Source organism: Temnothorax nylanderi, unplaced genomic scaffold (genome assembly GCF_030848795.1).
Source record: "Temnothorax nylanderi isolate EJ_2023f unplaced genomic scaffold, tnyl_v1.0 TNYL_tig0107_pilon, whole genome shotgun sequence".
NCBI classification, from domain to species: domain Eukaryota; kingdom Metazoa; phylum Arthropoda; class Insecta; order Hymenoptera; family Formicidae; genus Temnothorax; species Temnothorax nylanderi.
In genome coordinates this window covers 344765-352500 of record NW_027249169.1, presented here as the reverse complement: position 1 = coordinate 352500, position 7736 = coordinate 344765, and the positions used below count along the sequence as shown (strand labels likewise).

Sequence of the window (7736 nt, the reverse complement as noted above, 5' to 3'; positions counted from 1 at the left end):
TCACCGCATTGTCCACTCGAAGATGCAGTCGATGCAGCAGTTTTATCATGCCACAAGGCTAACGTCGCGTCCGTTCACTACAATTAAATAACGGACAATGCGTTTTTTGTAGTACAACGTACCTCGCGTAAAGTTGGATGAAAAATTCATCGCACAAAGTTGCGTGTTTTGTTTGTGCTTTCGTGAGTTAAGAAGATCGCCGGCACGGCTCGGCCTATAATTTGCATGTTTTTTTTTCGGCGAGAACGGCTAATTGATATGCAGTTTGCTTAAATGATGCACTTCGTCTTTTCGACGCAAGACATAAATCAAGGCCGAAATAAAAAAAATCACACGTTCGCAGTAATCTTCAACGATTGCCGTTTGGTCGTAAAAGCGTCAGCTTCGTGTTTTGGGCCACCGCTGAATGATCTTTCGGCGAGATGCAACGCGTGCTCGCAACGGATTCCCCGTGTTTTTGCATATCTTTCACGCCGAATCAGTTTGTAAATTTTCATTTTCGTCGCGAGTGGACATTTAATTGCTAATTCGTAATTTGCAGAATCAATATTAATAGAGACAGAGGACTCGGCTCTATCTTGAATCTTTAGGAGCGTTTAAGAACCGTTACGCAGTCGACTAAACCGCCAGAGCATAAATGCCTTTTATAATCGATCTCTTATGAGGATTTTGGCGTAGTCTGATATTTTTAGCGGATTACGCGCATAATTTTCTTCATAAACTGGTTTGCATAACACACATATATTTATAATGTTTGCTTATTTTCCTGCGAGCGAGCACATCGTGAGATAACATTAAATTTATCGACCCTATCGTTAGCTATTATTAATGAGATGCGGATACTATATGTAAAACGGTTTATCGTGATTGCTCATTACGGAAACGTACTGTCATTCGATCGTGAATCATAAATTTCGTTTAACCGGAATTTTCTCGCTCCACGTGGATTGTTTGTAGTACGAGATAGAGTTTCTGGACGGCAATGAAATTTAACAATGGCATTGCGGTACTGCTCGAATTTAATTTAAAGGCAGCGAGTCCATTGTACGCGCGAGAATGTATAAATAGACTCGGCATGCGAGCCCACGCATCAGCTTTATGCCACCGAAGATCCCGTCCTCGTCGCGAAACGAATTTACATTTATGGCCATAGGTAAAAAGACGATTGAAGTTATTTCAATTTTCCCCTCCTAAACGACTTCTTATGTAAGTTCGTTCTTCAACGCTCATTTTGCATCACAAAGTGAATCTGTTTACGTCGTAAAAAAATTGCGCTCACTCCAATAATTTTTTTACTGACATGCAGTTGACTACTGTTAAAAACAATTTATCCTTTATCCTTAGCATTAATAAAAATGTTAAATCAAATTATTATAATCTTTTTAGACTTGAAATATTTTGTTTAATTTTATAAAAGTGAAGAATTGTTTATAGTGAGGATATGCATATATGAACAATGGAGAAACTTTAAATTGAAGCCTTACCTCGAAAGAGGGCTTTGTAAAAATATTGAAATATAATTAATCAGCGATAAGAAGGTATTTTAAGAATAAAATTAACAGAGAATAAAAAAAGGATGAATTGTTTTTAACAGTAGTACTAATATATAAAGCTTCCATTAAATTTTCTTCTGGAATTCAAGAAAGAATAAATTAATTTATAAATATAAAATAAAAAATATCAGATTTTATGTAAATATTAAACTAGGACAATATAAATGTTAAAATTGATATAAATGTTAAAAAAAATATAATTTAATTACGCATTAAATATCACCCTGCGATGTATATGTGATAACTATTTAATATAAAGACAGTGTGTATATATATCACTGTAGATTATGGAAGACGCCGGTTGATAGAATCACCGCGGCAGAGAAGTACTTAATGGCCGGTACTCGGTGACGGTAATGTCGTTCGAGGCCCGTTTTATTGCCGTTTGCGCCAGTCCAGGATCGAGGTGAGGACATTGTTCGAACGTCTGGGAATCTCTCATGATTGTCGTGCTCTCCGTAATAGCCGCGTATTCAAATACCGGCCTACCGCTTGTATACGTTTGCCCGGATTGTTGAGTAATGAAATGGAAAAAAAGGAAGTAGGATCCCGATGTCGTTCGCGTAATATCGCTTGACACTGCCATGTTCCGTTCGGTTTTGCAAGGATGGGATTGAAGAGAAAAACGGAGTCATTATGTATGGCTTGTGTATTAAACCATATCTGACTCGATATCTCTGGCTCTATTCGACTCTACATTTAATTGCTTTTTCACACATAATGAGAGGTCGCTTTTTCATACATAAAATAATATTATATACGATTACGTAAATTGATGAAAACGAACGAAATTTTAGCGGTTTTATGCAAAATCCGACTTCTGTTCACGACGCGCTGACTATGAATGCGACTCGTCATGATCTCTTATTATTAGTTGTAGCTCTGAATTTATTTTCCTCTGATCGATCTCGTATATAAGTAGCCAATATATTTCGCGGCGAGGGAAAGATCTACGTCCGGAAGATCTTATACTCGTTATATTCGCGTAGATTTACCTCTTCAAATTTTCTGCCCGCGCAGTCGTACAAATTATCGTTATTCCCATAGGCGAAAGGAGGAGATCCAGCGCGTATTATTTACAATTACTTTCGTGCGATGCGCGATGTTCGCGTCCGTCGTAATTTGCGATTTATCGCGTACGGATAGTCATGGGTGCGTCGGCGCACGTACGAAGCCGATTCTAACAAATTGCCGATAGCGAGGCAGAGATGGATCGGACAACAGCACGAGCAACGGAGTAAGGGAGAGGAAAATAATGGGCCACGGGACAAGAGCGGCCTGCCGCTCTCGGCCGCATTGGTTTCACATAACTGTTAACGGCGTTGTCGGTCGGTCTATATCGAGATCGGCATCGCTCGGCGGCAACAAAAATCACCGCGTCCCGCACTCGACTTACCTGTTATCAATTAACTGTTAATGTACGTACGCTCGGTAGCGCGTCCATTGCGTGTTATCGACGCAAGCTGTGCGCTATGAATAATGCATCGCTGGTATCTATTTCGTGTGCCACTTATGTTTATTTCTATCAATGTAAATTATCTTTAATCTTGGTTTAATTTACTTTTAGAATTAGAATGAGATGAAACGTAAGTCAAACCGAGATTAAAGTTAATCTACATTGACAGAAACAAACATTAGTCGAATATTCTGACTCGCGTCTTTATTCTCCGAGAGAGATTTTTGACGAGAGAGAAATAAAATTAAATCAACTTTGCGAAATCTGATTTTAGTTTTCATCGATGAATATTCTTTTTTTTCTCTCCAATTGCGATATTCACAGCGACTACAATTTGTAAGAGCTTTAACATAGCTATTTTTGGCACTTAATAATTAAATATCTCGGATATGTTTGTACAGAGGAGATTTCGTAACTAATGCGAATGTCGCGTGATTCGACATCCGTCACTTTTGCGTTTGCATTATGGTGGCTTTCGTTGTTTTGACCAGTTCAACGTAAACATATTTATCGGGGTCTCTCGTGTCTTGCGTATCGGATAATCTCACGTGTTCTCTATCCTTCGAATGGGCGCAGTCGCGCGCGCCTGGAGGCACGTAAATTTATGAACGAGGAAACGGCATCAGGGATGACGCAGGAACATAGCTTTTGCAACGTCTGCTTTCTTGGGCGGCAAAACGAACCGTTCGGTGATATAAGGACGAGCGTGGGCGATTCGCTCTTGCGCGGAATCGCAAGCGCAGCTTCAGAACTGGTCTCGAAACGAATTAGACGACCAACGCATTTTCGCGCGGAACCTTATGAGAGCGCGAATTTATGGGCGTGACTTTGCGTCCCTTTTAATTGCGTTACGTAAGATTTTCTCGGTGTCAATCTGCAATGATTACGCGTGTAAGAAAATATGCGAGCGCGATCCATAATTACAAGTATTTTAGTCAATTCTAGTGGCAGTGTGGTCTAGTGGTAGAGCGCCAGACTCGTAATCTGAGGAACCAGGTTCGAGTCCACTAGAGCCATGTAAACATGGAATGTTTTTCCGAAGCTGCGCCCCTCCGTGCAAGATAGGCTCTTGTGCGGAGCAAACTGGGCTCCGTCTTTCGGAAAGAGACGTTAAGCCGTTGGTCCAAAAGGGTTAAAGTGAGAGGAGAAAGGGTAGTAGTGTAAAGGTTTGGGTAACGTTCCTTATAAAAACGACTTGCAAACCCTGCGGGGATAAGCAATAAAGATAGTTTATGAGTTATGAGTTTATGAGTAAATTCTAGTGCTGTCAGTTACTATATCTGAATTCATGGTTATTATTTAGCTACTAAAGTTGCGGGAAATAATCCGAAAGGATATCTAGATAATGTCCGAAAAATCTGTATATCTAAATAGTACAAAGTATAATATTGGTGATTAATTGAATTTCTGAATGATTTTTATAAAAATATCGAGGCATGTACAAATATATGGTATAAGGCACTAAAAATAGTAATAGATAAATATTTGTGTATTCTATTAATTAATTTGAGTTATTATCATATTTTGCTTTTGCAAAATGTGCATACTTGTCAGACGATAAACGTATGTACTACGTCGACAAATTATCGGACAACTTCCGCGGTCATACTCATTCAAATGAAAACTTCTCCGTCTTCGCCTATATTACTATTCAATATTCCTGTTCGCAGATTGTTGCGCACGCGACACCGTGTCTGCATTTCACAGGAACTCTGTAATTACCGGGAGCGAGGGACGCAGGCGCCAGGAGTACGAATCGAGATTTCGTCGACGACGTTGGACGCACGGCCGAGCCAACCGAGAAAAAACCGAGAGAGTTAACGTTTCAATTAGTAAGGTTTTTTTTCAATATTCAGCATCCAAATACTGCGAACGTTAAAATTCTGTTTGTAAACTTTTAAAAACAGTTAGAAATTAACGTGAAATGTTCATTTTACAATATTATCTAGAGAAGAAGACAGGAATACGAGATTGTGTTTTCAACTTATAAAACTAGATTCATCAAATTAATTTTATAGATTGATTAAATGCTTTAAATTTTGCGAATTATATATAAAACGTAAACCATCGCACCATTTTAAATTTTTCCAAAAAATATTGAATGTTTTTCTATAACTTCTTCAATACTTAATTATTGTGTTTATGTGTTATACTGCATTTATATTGTTTGAGTAGGAAAATGGAAGTTGCATGTTACTTGATGTTTGCTAAGTTCTATCTTATTTCACATTCAAACTGGTTTTTAAAGATTATTATTGACGCAATTTGGCATACGATTAGATTATCATGTCTGGAATATTAATAGAAATGGTTTATAACGCGCTCTCGTTCTCATCTGGAAAATACCGATCGCGCGTCATTCATAAATATTCAGAAGCAGCACTGCTCGGAATACCATAACAATACACCGCATCTCGGCGTCGTGACGACGAACGGGAAGAGAGAAAATCGTAAATCGCTTTACCTTATACGTCATGCCACGACCTTGAAGCCGAGGGTGACAGCGGTTCCTGTACTTCCGTTGACTCGCGGCACTTTTCCACCTTTGCTCTGCTCATAAGGCAATCCGAACGAAAAAGAGAGATAAAAGGAATAGAACAGGAAGAGAAGAAGAAAGGGAGAAAGTCAGACTACGCCGGGGGAGGGGTGGTGAAAGAAAGGGTGATGGATGTAGAGGGAACACTTGTTTTACAACAACACACTATCTTCACACTCGTGATCACTCTCCCTCTTGCCCCTCGTGGAAGGGGCCCTTCCACGTGCGCGAGACGTCGGCCCTTACGAGGATACGAGATACTGGAACGTCCGCACGAACATTCCGCCGAGCCGTACCGGATCGTTCCTCAACGATAATACATCCAGGATCCCAACCGGAAGCCTCTCGTTTCTTGCACCTCGTGGTACCGCAACCACGTGCTCGGATAACGGTTTCGATCGTTCCCGCTCCGGCGAATGTACAACGCGTGTCCCTTTTTTTAGTATATCACACACCGCACCAGACAGCCTTCCGTTTTCTCAGAGAGACAGTTCTCTCCTCTCTCCTCTCTCTCTCTTTCTCTCTCTCCTTATTCTTTCTGACTAGAGTTCGTTCTGGTCTCGTGCTCCGATCAGACGCCAAAGGGCGATAATCGACCTTATTAACGGTTCCCTCGTGGCGATCGTTCTACAGGATGATCGATTCCTGTGGGATCACACTGTCAATCCTCGGTGCCGAGCCCGGATGTGTATCGAAACGCGCGAGTGTCGTGTTGACAGGACAGTCGAGTCCTAACTGTTGATTTCTCTCACGGGAGGAGCGACGGAAGGAGCCAACCACGTTGCTCACCACCGTCCGGCGATCGTTTGGTGCCCGTGCTCCGTTGTCCAGGTCCTCTCTCGAGGCGTGTGATATCTCCCTCCCCTCCCCCTACCCCTCCTCTCTCTATCTCTCTCTTTCCTTCGCGCCGTGGACGAGGCGGAATATCAGCGAGAAACCGTGAGCGCTCTCGGAGGAGATTCGTGAGACGCGACGAGAGCGGAGTGGTCCGTACGGTGGTGAGTAAGCCGTGTGCCGATGTGTGAAGCGGGCGATGCCGCGTACGAACGTCTTGCGCACACACCGTACAACCGCGACGTACACAAACACGCGAGTACGTACCGTCGTGGGTACCGTCGATTGGGCGGGGAGACTGAATCCGTAGGCTGCGGTGCGGGTAGGTTAGTAAGTAGGTAGGTAGGTAGGTAGGTAGGTGAGCCACACATCGGGGAAACACACCGAAGAGACGTCCGCACACGCGGGGTGGGGTGGGAGAGGAAACCGCGCCGTTTGTGTGCGAGCGCGCGCGCGCGCGCGTGTATACGTATATTGAAGCGCCCGTTCCCTGTGTGTGTGAGAACGCACGCGGAGAAATATAGCGAAGGAGCTCCCCTGCGTGTTAACCGTGAGAGACGTCGGTAAGGTAAGTGCTCTCCTCTCTTTCAGCTCCGGAGTAGCACCACGCCGGCACGCGACCTGCCTTTCCCCCTCCTCCTCCTTCTGCCCCCCTCCTTCCCCCTTCGCTCTCATTGTGTTCCTTTTCCTACTTCATCGGCGAAGGACGTCTCTCCCTCTAGCCAACGTTTCCTCCTAGCTAGGTTCCTCCGGCACTCTTCTGACTGTCCTTCCCACTCCCCGTGCGCCCCGATCTGGACCCCGAAGAGAGGAGGTGGATGGTGTTGGTGCACCACTCCCACCCGATGGTCACCGACACACCGGAATCCTCCCAGCCAGCCGACGTGCTCTCGCAGGAGCGAGAGGGAGAGAACGGGTGAAAAAGAGTAAGAAGGAGAGAGAGAGAGAGAGAGAGAGAGAGAGAGAGAGAGAGAGGTAGGCAGGAAGGAGGGATGGGACGAAGAGTATCGAACACAGTCACTATCTCTTCTCTATCGTTACTCGCGATGCAACCTCCCAGGCAACTAATTCACCTTTGCAACTGTATCGACACCCTACCGCTCCATCGCTCGCGAATATATTCGTTCTTTCGGTTGCCTCCTCTTTTTTTTCTTCGTCTTCATCCGCATTTGTCTCGATAAAACTTGAGCGATTTATAATAGGATCAAAGGACAAAATACATACAGATACATACATACATATAAATATTTTATAATTTATATTTTTAGACAACTATGATTTTTAGCAACTGTTTTGTTAGACAACTTCATATTTTGGTATTTTCTTCATATGGTATTAAGAATACTCTTATATTTAA

At 42.9% G+C, this 7736-nt stretch overlaps 1 protein-coding gene across 1 annotated transcript in view; it reads right to left on the bottom strand.

Moving 5' to 3' along the window:
• LOC139775876 (uncharacterized) overlaps window positions 1-6411 on the bottom strand; it is a 34454-nt gene extending 28043 nt beyond the window's left edge. Inside the window, exon 1 of the mRNA XM_071712206.1 lies at window positions 5474-6411. The gene's annotated coding sequence lies outside the window, so the exon portion shown is untranslated. The remainder of the gene's footprint in view (window positions 1-5473) is intronic.
• Between the last annotated feature and the right edge of the window lie 1325 nt (window positions 6412-7736).